The sequence below is a fragment of the Pleurodeles waltl genome, chromosome 8, assembly GCF_031143425.1.
Source record: "Pleurodeles waltl isolate 20211129_DDA chromosome 8, aPleWal1.hap1.20221129, whole genome shotgun sequence".
NCBI lineage: Eukaryota > Metazoa > Chordata > Amphibia > Caudata > Salamandridae > Pleurodeles > Pleurodeles waltl.
In genome coordinates, this window is record NC_090447.1 from 1,298,282,145 (window position 1) to 1,298,297,282 (window position 15,138).

Sequence of the window (15,138 nt, forward strand, 5' to 3'; positions counted from 1 at the left end):
AATACCGATTACGTGTCATAGTTGCAGGAAATATAGCAGTTGCCATCAAGGGACTAGTAGACCAATAAGAAGCCAGTGACGGCTTCCTGATCAACCCCATCAAAAAAGACAAACCTAAAAACCTTTTCATCTCTTCCAGATATGTGGGAACCCAATGAGTAGCTCTAGACTGAGGCTTAAGTCTGGCAGCGTTGTCCCGCAAATATTGCTCTGCATACACATTTGTCTGCTCCACAATCTCTTCCAAAAATACATCGTCCATAAACAAGTGAAAGAAATGGACAGGCAGAAAGTTTTCCGTATTAACTCTACACCCTGGGAGACCAGTAAATGCAGGTAACTGTGGCTGCTCCATGTTTGGGGCAATCCAGGTGTCAGGTCTTCCAATGGGAAACCCTTCAGCCCCAGGCTGCTGCACTCTTGGCACATCAATGTCCTCCTCTAACACAGGCCCTTCATCTGCACTGAGAGTAGCTTCCTCATCAGAAGAATACTCTCGGACAGAAAACTCACTTCCAGAATCTCCTGCTTCATCCTCTGCCTCAGATGCAGAGTCAGTGTCGTAATCATGGTCTGAAGATGACTCAAAGAGCATGCGAACAACCTGCTGAGCGGTCACTTTGCGGCTAGCCTTGATCCTAACAACAAATGGATTGCCAACAACAACTAGCACTAAAATAAGTAATAAACAAAGTGTAGCTTTATCACAAAGAGTTATGTACTACAAAAAACTATACCACTCAGTTGCCTGAAATAGCTACTCACCAAGCAACTACTCTGCACAGACACAGCAATCACCAATGATATCCCACTAAAAATAAAAAAGAAAAAAGCAAATTAGACATATGACAACACAAACATCACTGTGCTCAAATCTAAGGACAATGTCAAACACACAATACTGCATTTAGTGCACCACCTACAAACATGTAATTCATGCATGTCAACAATACTCCTTTGGAGTAAATTGCTTTCACTTACCTAAAACATGCAACTATGCAAACCACAGGACAACTACTGCCAAAACCGCAAAGATCCACAGCAAAGGAAGCAAAAGCGTTGAACTAGAAGAAAAAGAAGAAATAAATTGTTATAATCACAAATACAAATACTTTGCCAGTTGACAAACACCCCACCACCAAGAACTTAGAAGTTGTCCCTGGTACCTAAGTGGATCCTGCCCCCCTCGGGGGTAGATGGGCGTAAAAAAATTGGCCAGTCTGCCCCCAAGGGGGGCAGAAATGGGCAACACCTCTGTGCCCCCTTTTAGGGGGCGACCCTTCCCAAAGGGGGCACCCCCAGCACAACACAACACAAAACAAAACAAAAAAATCCCTGCCATATTGGTGGTTTCTGCCTCATGGGCCTACAAAATTAGGGGCAGAGATGGCCAATATGAATTTTCCCCACCTTAGGGGGGCGACCGTTGCCCAAGGGGTGCCCCCAAACACACACCACACACACACCACACACCACACAATCCCTGGCGCCTAGTGTGCTTCCACCCCCCCCACCCCGGGGCCAGATCGTCCAAAAAATGGCTGGTCTGCCATCGGGGGGGCCGAAACAGAAAAATAAAATAGCTCCCCAGGGGAGCGACCCTTGCTCAAGGGGTTGCCCCCAAAATAAACAATAAAAACAAAATCCCTGGTGTCTAGTGGATTTCGCCCCCCCCCCCCCGGCGGCAGATCAGCCCAAAAATTGGCAATCTGCCCCCAGGGGGGGGGGGGCGAAATACTAAAGCCCAAGGGGTCGCCCCCCCAAAAAACTTTCCAATAAAAATAAATCCCTGGTGTCTAGTGGTTTTCGCCCCCACTGGGGGCAGATCCGCTGAAAAATCGGCGGATCTGCCCCCAGGGGGGGGCAAAATTAAAAAAAAAATTGCCCCCGGGGGGGCTACCCTTGCCCAAGGGGTCGCCCCCAAAATACACAACAAAAATAAAATCCCTGGTGTCTAGTGGTTTTCGCCCCCACCCCCGGGGGCAGATCCGCCGAAAAATTGGCGGATCTGCCCCAAGGGGGGGGGCAAAATAAAAAAAAAAAATTGGCCCCGGGGGGGTGCCACCCTTGCCCAAGGTGTCGCCCCCAAAATATACACAAAATATAACATCCCTGGTGTCTAGTGGTTTTCACCCCACCCTGGGGGCAGATCCGACGAAAAATCAACGGATCTGCCCCCAGGGGGGGCGAAATACAAAAACAAATTGCCCCGGGGGGGGCGACCCTTGCCCAAGGGGTCGCCCCCAAAATACACACAAATAATAAAATCCCTGGTGTCTAGTGGTTTTCGCCCCCCCCGGGGGCAGATCCGCAGAAAAATCGGCGGATCTGCCCCCAGGGGGGGGCGAAATAATACAAACAATTGCCCCCGGGGGGGGCGACACGCGATCGTGGAGCAGGAATCTGGTGAAAACAGGCACAGGGGGAAAGGAAAAACCCTTTCCTTTCCCCTGTGTCTGTTTTCACCACCCCCGCCCCCCAAAAACGGAGAGGACTCACCTTATGCGTCCTTCTCCGAAGACGCGCTGGAAGCAAATGGCTTCCAGCACGCCCGGCAACACTAGATGACATCAGCGCGCTGTGCGCGCGCTGACGTCATCGGATTGCCGTGGGGGGGGAGGCGGGCTGGAAGGGGAAGGTCTTTCCCTTCCATCCCCGCCTGGGGGGGGGAGGGGAGTGTACGGGGGGCGCGCTAGCGCTCCCCCAAGTTCCCCTGTGCCTAGGACGAGATGATCTCGTCCAAGGCACAGGGGAACTGTAGCCTTGGACGAGATCATCTCGTCCAAGGCACAGAACTGGTTAAAGAAAGAGCACAAAAGACTCTTCTGTGACATTCTGCCATCTTCTGTTTATTTTGGGGGTTGTCCTAGTTTCCATCAAGTGTCCAGGTCCATAGAAAAAGAACAGAACAAGAAAATGATTTGACCAGAACAAAGGTTCAAGGACACTGGCTCGTAGGCAAGAAACGCTGGAAAAAATGAAGTCAAGCATACGGCCTTGTGGTTGGGAGCAGTGACGTGTTGTGTCATGTTGATGCCTGCCAAAGTCTGAGTCATGTGGGAGGCCTTTCTACAGTTAGGAACGCCTGTCTAGAGGTTAAAAACCCCTGAACAGTGAAATAAGCATACTTTAGGGACAGTTGAGTGATAACATCACACAGTAGTGGACAGCAGCTACTGGGGCAGTCTGGGACCTTATAAATCAGCAAGCCTGAAAAGTGTATATGGGGGGTTATTTGAATACAAAAATTAAAGGCCCTTGAGGTTCTTGATTTAGCTCAGCACAAACCAGAAGGCTTCAAAATCATCCCTGAGGATTATGGCGACTCCTCCTCCCATTCTACCTCCACCCCGATTAGCAAACAGGATCCATTACTTGAAGGATGGCCATGGCAAGGTCGTAAGTGCTGGATCGCATCAATAAGGAGGGTGTATGAATGGGTTAACAAATCAGGCAAGCTTTTATGTTGGCTGGCGACGAGTGAGATCACCTCCTGAGTCATTCCCCTCGATAGTGACCGAGGGAGGAGCGGTTGCGACAATGGCTAAGGCCATTGAAGAAACATTTACAGATTACTACTGCAATCTCTACGCAGTATGAGAGTGGCCCACAAGGGAAACCTCCATCCCATTGGTGACCGATACCCTGATATAGAGCAAACTGTATTGGCAATTTTAGACATGAAATCAGGGAAAACTCCTGCTCCAGATGGCTTTCCAGTGGAGTATTAGTGGCGCTTCCAGACCCAATTGACCCTTCACTTTCTGAATCTGTATCAGGAGGTGATCGATGGATCGCACTTTCCTCCCAAACTTGACCTGCCCACCATAGTGGTTTTGCTGAAATATAGTCGACCCCTTGATGATGCACATTCTATCGTCCAAGTTCTCTCAATAACACAGAAGTTAAATTAAGGCAAAGATCCTAACTAACCGACTACTTAAAGCACTTCCACACTGATCCACTAAGGTCAATGTGGGTTCATGTTCCACCGGAGCACCAGGCACTGCATTTGCAGTGTCCAGATAGCCCTGGCCTGCTTATTCGCTCTTAAGGACTCGAGTGCCCTCCTGCTTCCTGACTGCAAGAAGGCATTGAATTCCATAGACTGGGCTTTTCTTGAGAAGGTGTTGGTGAATGTAGGATTGTGCCCTAAATCTGGGTCATGTGTGCAGGTATTGTATTCAAGCCAGCAGACCCAATTCCATGTTAATGGCATCCACTCTACCTCCCTTAAAATAGGTTGGGGCACCCGTTAAGGTTGCCCGCTCTACTCTGCTTTTCACCCTGGTCATACAGCCTCTTTCTACGTGGATCCACTACAATGCGCAGATACAGAGATTTAAGTAGGGGTAACAACAGAGGATCGCTTCACCTTATACGGTAATGGTGTCCTTCTCTGTCTCCTGATCCTCACAGTTCTGTGACTGCTTCAGATCCTTACCCTTTCTAGGGAAGCGTCTGATTTGCACATTAACTGGGCTAAGTTGATCCTTGCTTCCCTGAAGGGAGACAGGCTAGTAACAGACTGGCAGTCACAACTGACAATCCTCAGACTCAGTGTTTAATACCCAGGGATATATTTGGCACTAGAACCCAGACTAACCTGGAGCCTTAACCTGCAAATCCTTGTGACTAAATTCACAGTGGACATCAGCAGATGGACACAGCTCCCTGTTAATATCCTCAGTTGCATAGCCCTGTTTAAGATGATTCTGCTACCCCGGGTACTGTATGTCCTCCAGAAATAACCCTTATGTGCATCACAAACATGGTTTCGCAACATACTCGCCAAGATATGATAATTTCTGTGGCTTAACCTCCCCCCTCTCATCTTGTGTATGGCAAATGTGTCCAGACACTCTAGGATCACTGAATAGGCACTGCAGATGTTGGTCTATACTGATGGGCAGCCTACCTACTGGTAGTCAATGATTGGTTGAGTGGAGGGTAGAGAGACCATGAATTCCCCTGGAGGTGGCAACTATGGAACTGGGCAACATTAGGGCTATGCTCTACAGAAACCCTATCCCTCACAACTTCCCTGAACACACTTGGATAGTCCTGCTCACAAGGCACTCAGTGATGAAATGGATTGGCTGGGATAAGAGGGTCACATATGAGGAATCACATTTGAGACAGCCGTTTGAACGGGACAATGGTTACTCCACTCATCTTCCACTGAAGGTATGAGAAGTGGTACAAAAGTTGAATATTCATGGTTGGGGAAGTGTGGTAGGGGTTACATCTAAAATCTTACTTTTGTTTCACGCGATTGAGCAACTTCGAGGTTCCCTCTGTAAACCCTTGAATTTAGCTCACTTAAATCCTGAAACCTCATGGGTCCTACTGATAGAAAGGGCACTTCACAGATTTACAAACCTGAAGTTCTCAATTCCTCAGACTTGTGTACATCACTACGAACAGGCCGGAAGAACTGGCTGGGATCCTTGGATTACTCTGACTGGAGAGACACATGCATGTCTTCAAGGATGCTGGTCATCTCCTCAATACTCAGACTCATTCAACTCAAATTTCTGCATGTCTTGCCAAACACCTTTGAGACTGCGGCATGCGGGTAGACTGGCGGCATCAACCTGTTGCCACTGTCTGTAGCCATGTGCCGTTTTCTTCCATGTGGTATGGGTCTGCCCTCAAATGAAACTATACTGGCAGGCAGTGTTCATTGTCCTTTCATGTGTATTGGGAGTGCCCTTATGCATCAAGGTAATATCCCAAGAAACATGGCAATGTATGGGGGAAGTGGTTGATTTGAAGTCTGTTAGGACCACACTAAATGGTTAGTCACCTATGTTCATCTCTTGTCACAATTATGAAAGACACAATGTAATGTTGTGGTCTTGTTTTATTTGAAAACAAAAAAATTTGGTTTAGAAAGGAAAATAAAGATAGACTTTTTTTCTCAAGTTGTGGCATCTGATTTATGAAAGTTGGCATAATCTATCTGTCCTTCATTTAATGATTAAGCTCCTGTCAGTTGGCTTAAAACCTTACTATTTTTAACTCCAAATATTTTTGGCACTATCTTGACAAAGTCCCAGCTCACTGGAAACATGCTGTGGTTTGTCCTGTGTTACAAAAAAACATTTTGAGTGTGGAGAGAATGATCAATTATAGGCCTATCTTGTTGCTACCTTTCTAAAGAGGTTCTAGAGAAACTTATCTATAATGTGCTTCATAATTTTAGGCCAATAGTAGACAGCAAAAGGATTGATGATTGGGTAAGCCTTGAGCTTTCTGCTGCATTTGACAGCTCTGACCAATACATTCTGATCCTGAGACTGAAATAAGTTGGTAATGGTGGCTTGTTGCTAACTAAGCTAAAATCTTTTCTGTAAAACCAGCATCATTCTCTAGAACTCCCCTCTCAGAAAGCTAGCCCCAGAGTACTTTAATATGGTGTACCACAGGGATCAATTTTATTACCTACACTATTTATTATTTACATCCGTGCTCTGACTTTGGCTTTAAATATGATGGGGGGCATTATGACATGTATGCTGATATCCAAGTTATTTCTAGCAGGCACGGCTCACGGCATGGGAAAGGGGCAAGGTTGTGCCGCGTGTGGTGGTGGGGAAAACAAGAAACAGATAGAAAAAAATGTTTTTTAAAACTTACCTTACTTGCCACCTCCTCTGTACTGCACCGCTCCTCGGTCCTCACAAACAGCAGCACAGCCAATCCTAATGTTGTTTTCATGCTCCTGGCAGCATGAGAGCAGCGTTAGTATTGGCCGGAGCGCCCTGGCTTGGCGCTCTGAGGCAGGCTGGGAGCCTCTGCCTGCTTTCTCCAACCCAGCAACACAGTGCTGGGTTGGAGAGAGCACAGTGTGCATGCGTGTTTGGACAGCCAGAAGCAGCTGGCCATGCACACATGCACACTCCCCCGTATGCTTGTCATCTCAATTGCCCTGCTTGTTTAAAAGATAAAATGATAATAAACATAGTTTATTATCGTTTTATTTTTAAAGGTTTGCAGCTGCTGCTAGCACGGGGGTGACGCTCCTCTGCCATAGTGGAGGAGCTCCTGCTGATTTCTAGCTTTGAGCAAACTGCTGCATTTTTGTTGAAATGCTCAGATAAGCGCATAATTGAATTGATTATGCATTGTTTATTTTATTACACAGTCTTTCCCTTTGCTGATCTAAACCTGATACGAAAAGGGAAAGTGTAATTTGTTAACTTGTATACACTTGCAGATGTATTTCAATCAGCATATCTTTTGTATAATGTAACTACCAGCGAAAACACAATATTCATTGTTTAAGTGTTTGAAATTAATGCTGTAAGGTGAAGTTCAATACAAGAACACAGCATTAGATAAAATATGTGTAAACTGTTGCATTTAGATAGGTGCAAGTATGGGATACTACAGGAATAGCAAGAGAAAAGATGTAGGCCTGTTCTAGTGGCCTATAAACTAGGAAAATTATTTTTGATACATGCTGGAGCTGTTTTACTGCTGGGTCAAAATGTTGCCTATTTTAAAATATTTTAGACTTAATTTACTATGATTGTACTAGTTATCACAGTATACAAACATACATGTTTATAAATTACATATATATGTAAATATAGTTGAAATCTATTTTATCATGTCACTTACAATGTACTCACAAAAAAGATTTTGAAGCAAGTGCACTTTCAAGCAAGGAGATGCAAAAGAAATGAATAGAAAAAAGAAAAGGAAATGCCCAATCAGCAACTCTTTTGGAAGGCCTTACTAACTGTTTGAATAAACACCTATTCTTTTTAAATCTATGTGCATAGAGATCTCAAACAAATGACACTGGAAATGCGAGAGCCTGGCACCCAAATTCAAAAGAAGAACTATCAACAGTTTTTGATTATTTTAACTATTTTTATTGTGGCTTTTAACATATACACACAGTCAACAGATGCAACAGGATCGTGATCAAAGCAATAACAAGTTTGGCAATGCTCCCACTCACAACCGTTCCATCCTTCCCTGCCTCGGTTAGCAGCCATCCTGACTTCCTCCCTCTCCCATCCGGCCTCTATTCATATATCCCGTGGCTCTCTCGCAAGTCCCTGCAATTCTTTCTCAATCACCCTGTTAGTCTGTAGTTCCTGATTGGTCAACATACAATCCTTAATCAAGTCCGTAATGTGTTCTCCATCCTCCCCAAACCATATCAAACTTTCGGAGGTACCCTTTGGGTCTGTAAACCACTCTTTCTGCCTCTATACACGTCCCTGCCAGGGATCCATTGTCTTTTCGTGGGTGTTTGTTGCCTGTCCCAGTACACAGCAATATCTCTTTTCACCAACAAGAATCACAAATTACTGAACAGCAACTGTGTATGTGCAAAGTCCACATCGCATGACATTCCTGAGATTCCTAGAAGTAGGTATTGAGAGTTGGCTGGGATGATCACTGACAGGCTCCATTGCCTCTTTAATAGCCATCGAATATTTGATCATTCCAGGGCAATCCTGGAGAGTATGCAGCAAAGTACCTTTTCCCATCACACCAGACAAACATTGCAGGACTGCTGCCCTAATCCTCTCATACAGTTGGCTTCTGTTATAATAGATTCTATGAAGGAGTTTCAGCTGGACTAATCTCAATTTAGATTGAATAGCCTCTTCTCGGGGGTGCATAAAGGCTGCCTCCCAGTCCTCATCCTCCATAGGCCCAAGGTCTCTCTCCCAAGCTGCCTGGAGGGTATCTGGCTTGTTACAGTAGATCTGAGACACCACCCCTGTTGTTAACAACTGGAAAAAAGACAAACTCTTCTTTGGCAATGAAAAGACAGACCTTTACTGTTGGGACAGGGAGATTGACCCTCCTCACACAGGCATCCGATCTCAAATTGCTGTGGCAGAGACAGTCTCTTATGTACAAAACCACACAATAATTTATTACAAAACAGTAAATAACAATTGACTGGACAGTCATAGATTGAAACAGAAAAACATTTGAACACCTGTGACCCCGTAACCCTTTAACTCTTTAATCTTCTACACATTCTTTACCTGTGGCTTTAACAATATTTGACAAACTACCCATTCCTCTCTCTTGATTACATACATTTCTACAGCAAATACAATTTTAATACCATGTACCCCTTATCATTGTAGCCCTAAGACACTGTTCCAATACATATATAAATATATGTGCAGGGTGGATAGAGTCAGTAATTTCAGGAGAGCACTCAACCATCCCCTAGGATGCCAAGTTTCATCACTAGGCAATTTCCTCGTCAGAACGGTGCTGCAATGTCTGGCTGGCCACCCCCGAAATCGGTGGTGGTACTCTACCGAAATTTGTGTTGCAAGGTAGGGTCTGAAATAGATACTGAGTGTGAGAAAACAAAAAGGAGAGACAAGAGGGTTAAAATTGGCTTTGAACCTCAAACATCATAATTTTAATGAATCAGGAAAAGGTTCAAGTCAAGATTAAAAAGAAAATGGAGGGAGTGAAATACGGGGGATAATGTCCCACTACACTCCGTACAAAGGAAAAAGGTAGTGTACCTAGTCCTAACGTATTCTGGTCAACATGTTTCGCGTCTCCACGGTCATAAAAATGATCCAATGAGGCTTCATCAGGACCCTAAAACTACTTCTCCTATTTAATTATGTATTTATAAGTGCTGGGAAGTCACTTACTGCACGAGGATCAATCGTCAACGTCGATTTGGTCAATCAGTCACCCGGCATGAAAGCGAAAACATAGACAAACATCAGAGTTTGAGTAGTGCAAACAGTGATATATTCATTAGAACCCCGGTCCAAAAGTTTGGCACAAACGGACATAATACACAAAAAGGCTTACCATCCCATAGTGAAGGATAGACATCATAGGAACGCGCAAGCCAGAAACCACAGAAGAATTACTAGGTATGAAAAAATGAAGATGCAATGCATAAATTAAATATACATAAATAGGTGAGTTCGCAGTCAAAAGAACAGTGTGTGCCAGTTGTAGCCCAGCTTATCTGGTAGTCGTATCCTGCACACACTCATACTTATAAAAATGGCAGTTGTTTCATACACATACTAATACTAATGCAAGTAGAAAGTAAAAACCTATAATGAACCATCCAAAATGGGTTGGTCTCGTTGAGACTGACCTGTACAACGAATGATTAGTCTTAATATACATCGCGGGATAAAGGAATGCTGGCAACTCAGAGAAGTTAATTATAGATCACCGGTGCCCCGAGGGAAATAAAACATTCAGGGGGACCGGGGATAACACACAGACTTCCTTCAGTCTTCCGCTGGTCCCTCATATTAACCTGCCCTGAGGTGCGCGCCTGGAGGACACCACAATGCGGGTCTTTAGGCTAAAAATAGTCGATGTTCATGGCGCGAAAAGACCCGCTTGAGCCGGAAACACCCCGTGCTGGGACCTGTCCCACTTACACCAGGACCTTCACTGTCTTGCCTGTGGGGTGTCAACTCGGGTCCCTGTACAGGTGGGCACACTATTGTTCTACGTGTCCTGGGGACAGGGGTTTGGGGATGTTGGCTGGCTGCTGTGGTGTTGGAGTCAGAGGAGGGGTCCTGTGGTAGACTGGCTGTGGGATGTGGAAGCCGACTGACCAGTGGTCCCAGATGGGCCAGGGAGTTTATCCAGCGCGGGACATCCAGAGTTGCTGTCATCACTGAGGGCATCTTCTGTTGGAGGACTGGAATGCCGTGGCACCTGCTCGCTGCTGACATTGGCTGGGGCACCTGTGGACATGTAAGTGATTTGTTACAGTCATTGTCTGTCACATATTCCGCATTTCTGGCGTTCCCTATGCGTTTGGTGTTGTCCTCCCACCTATGGTTCAAGTATGGTGATGGATTGTGGGATTGGTATTGCTACATGCTGGCCATGCATTGCTGTTGTGTGTGCTTGCGGAGCTGGGAGGGGTGTGTTTGCAGTGGGTACAGCATGCAGGGGTACACAATTGAGGGTGGTTTTTGGGGTGGTGCACTGTATGGGATGGAGTGGGGTGTAGGAAGTCAGGGTGAGGAGGTGACATGCAGATATAGGTGAAGGTAGGTTAGTAATGGTGACTTACCAGTGTCCAGCCCTTCAGTGACTCAAGTGAGGCCCGCAAGATGCAGGATTGCCAAGACTTGCTCCTCCCATGTTGTCAACTGTGGGGGAGCAAGTGGGGGTCCACCGCCAGCCGTTATGATGGTGACTTGGTGCCTTCATGCTATGGAACGCACCTTCCCCCGTAGGTCGTTCCACCTCTTTTGAATGTCGTCCCTTGTACGTGGATATTGTCCCACGGAGTACACCCTGTCCACGATCCTCTGCCATAGCTCCATCTTCCTGGCAATGGATACCTGCTGGACCTGTGCACCAAACAGGTGTGGCTTTACCCTGACGATTTCTTCCACCATCACCGCCACTCTTCATCAGTGAAACATGGGTGCTTTTGTGGGGACTTGCCTATTGTGTAGTATGTGTTTTGTGCAGAGGGTGTTCAGTGTTGAGGTAGGGTGTGTGGTGTGTGATGCGTGGCGGGTATATAGGTAGATGTGGTGTGTGTGAGCAGTTCTCTAAGGGTTTGGCCTGGCAAGGTGTAGCAGTCTTCTCATGTTTACAAAGGATTGTGGGTTATGGGGGGGGGGGTTTATAGTGCTGTTGGTGTGTGTGTGTGTGTGTGTGTGTGGTGTGTGTATATGTGTCGGGTGTGGGGTTTTTAATCTGGCCAATGTTAGCTTCTAGTGCTGTTGGATGCCCAATTCCGCTGTGGCGGTGTGCACTGCCAATGGCTGACCGCCGCTGTGGTGATTTGTGGGTCATAATTTGGAGGGCGGTGTATTGCTGGCCTAGCGGGGAGGGTGGTGGGTCTGACAGTTTTTCGCCTTCGTTGGGTCTGGTGGAAATGTGGTTGTGGCTGGTTTCTGTTACTTTTGTGTTTGTGTGTCATTATCTGGTGAGCAGATTACCGCCTCTGCGGCGGTCTGTTGGCAGCCATCACCACGGCAGTCTTCAGAAAAGGCCGCCAATGTCATAATGAACACCTTTGTCTCGTATGTGCACAAATGGGAGGTCAACCTCAATGGTGGTGCGCTTCTCCTTTTCTTTTTTCTTTGTGACCTGCCTAGAAATAAACTTTGCTACTTCTGTTATTACAGAAAGATACACGTTCATTCCATTGTTTAAAATGTCTGCAGAGCTTCCCTCCTGTACAATACTTGTGGTGGCAGGGACTTTCGTATTCATAAATATCCCTGTCACTATCTGATGGGGCTTTCAGTGATGATCAGAACTATGGCAGTCGACCGCCGCCCGCCATGCGGTCACCGCCGAATGACCGCCCCGCGGTCAAAAGACCGCGGCGGCCATTCTGGCTTTCCCTCTGGGCCTGCGGGCGACCGCCAAAAGGCCGCCCGCCGGCCCAGCGGGAAAGCCCTTGCAACGAGGAAGCCGGCTCCGAATGGAGCCGGCGGAGTTGCAGGGGTGCGACGGGTGCAGTGGCACCCGTCGCGATTTTCACTGTCTGCTAAGCAGACACTGAAAATCTTTGTGGGGCCCTGTTAGGGGGCCCCTGCACTGCCCATGCCAGTGGCATGGGCAGTACAGGGCCCCCCCCGGGGGCCCCACGACACTCGTTCCCGCCATCCTGTTCCTGGCGGTAAGAACCGCCAGAAACAGGGTGGCGGGAAGGGGGTCGAAATCCCCATGGCGGCGCTGCAAGCAGCGCCGCCATGGAGGATTCCCTGGGCCAGGGGAAAACCGGTGGTAAACCGCCGGTTCCCCTTTTCTGACCGCGGCTTTACCGCCGCGGTCAGAATAGCTCAGGAAGCACCGCCAGCCTGTTGGCGGTGCTTCCGCGGTCCCCGGCCCTGGTGGTCATGGACCGCCAGGGTCGGAATGACCCCCTATGTGTATTCCAAAGGGAAAAGATTGCCAAGGGTAATTAATACAGTAATTTCTTATGCAGTGTAGCACATAGCTTACTAATCTTGCTCTTCAAAAGCCTGTTTAGGCATTCAACAATGCCATTGCTTTGAGGAAGATACACAGAGAATAGCTTATGCTTTATCCTCAACTGTGTTGTAAGAAGCATAAATATTGCATTGACAAAATGGAGGCCATTGTCAGATCTAATTCCCTCCAGAATTCCCCATTGTGAATGCATGGTCCTGCTTCAATCCATTGGGAAAAGGGCAGACCACAACTATAAAATACCTTATTTTATTGCACCTATCAATCATGTCCACAAAGTCCATGTGAAGAGCCTTAAAGGGACCTTGTGGTCGTGGAATGGTGGAATTTATTACTTTTAGTGTAGGATTAGGAGAAAACTGCTGTCGCGCCGCCATGCACGCACGAGCCAAACACTCAGATCGGGCCGCGCCGCGCCGCGCTAAGACGCACCGCACCCCCAGCCTCTCCTGCAGCACTCGAGGCCCCAAATTGGGCCTCGTTTCTTTCTGGCGCGGCGCGCCTCCATTTACAGATAGCATTCCCCCCACTCACCTGTTATTATGTCCTTCTTTTCTGTCACCCTCGTTTGTTCTCCCCTTTATGTTTTTCCTTTTTCCCACTATTCCCCTCTCTTCCCAGCATACTTTGGTTCCCTACTCACTATGGTGCCTTGTCCATTGCTTTCTATGTATTGTTCCTTATACAATATGGTGTCTTTGCACTTCCTGCTGGTGGCTTCCTGTTCTAAGGGTATTTAAGGGCTGTGATTCATTTCCTCCTTGCACTGCAACACTTCCTGTTGGATGGTGTCTTCGCTCCTTCTCCCTTATGTCAGATACTGGTTATGCTTTTTGTTCCAGTATTTTCCTGTTCATTTTGTTGGTCTTGTATTCTAAGTATTGATCTTTGCTCTTATTCCAGGATTTCCTGTTTTTGAGGTTTCCCCTTTTAGGGTTTTTTTCCCTCTGGCAATACTTCTGAAGGACACGGCCTGCCCTTGGCGTTCCTATTGCCTGTAGCACCGTGGCTACCAGAAAGAGTTGCCCCTATCTGGGCCAAGGCAGAACATTCAAGAACAAGAATCTAGTCACTCGTTCAACGGACTCCAGGCTCAAGCAACGTGTCAGTCGTGACAGATTGCAGCGCCAAATAAACCCAACTCCGTCTAGCAGAATGGATGATAGAGTAGCGGCAGCTGCAGACCCTGACCAGTCCCTTCTGGCAACCATCCAGCAACAGGCCCAGGAACTGCAACAATTACGAAACGAGAATGCTGCCTTACGACAAGCTTTGGCCTTCCACAGTACGGATGTTCCTACCGTTTCCACCTCAACTCCTCAGTTTTCCGGTGAACCAACGAAACTGCGAGAGTTTTTGGATGCGTTGACTGTTTACTTTGCCTTCAGACCCACACAATTTTCTCACGACAAGACAAAGGTGGGTTATCTCATCAGTGCCCTATCCGGTCCTGCCTTGGCCTGTGCGACTCCGATTGTAGCCTCCAATGACACAGTGTTGTCTGACTATCCAGCCTTTGTGAATCGTTTCAAACAAATGTTTGGCCGTCCAGAATTAGAGGCCTTTGCTGAAGAAGCACTTTGTGACATTCAACAAGGCTCTTAAGATGTCCTCCAATACATAACACACTTTCGACAACTGTAGGAAAGTAGCCTCTTTTTAGCCTTGTTACCCCCACTGGTGGCCTGTTTGTGAGTATATGTCAGGGTGTTTTCACTGTCTCACTGGGATCCTGCTAGCCAGGGCCCAGTGCTCATAGTAAAAACCCTATGTTGTCAGTGTGCTTGTTATGTGTCACTGGGATCCTGCTAGCCAGGACCCAGTGCTCATAAGTTTGTGGCCTATATGTGTTCCCTGTGTGGTGCCTAACTGTCTCACTGAGGCTCTGCTAACCAGAACCTCAGTGGTTATGCTCTCTCTGCTTTCCAAATTTGTCACTAACAGGCTAGTGACTAAATTTACCAATTCACATTGGCATACTGGTACACCCATATAATTCCCTGGTATATGGTACTGAGGTACCCAGGGTATTGGGGTTCCAGGAGATCCCTCTGGGCTGCAGCATTTCTTTTGCCACCCATAGGGAGATCTGACAATTCTTACACAGGCCAGCCACTGCAGCCTGAGTGAAATAACGTCCACGTTATTTCACAGCCATTTACCACTGCACATAAGTAACTTATAAGT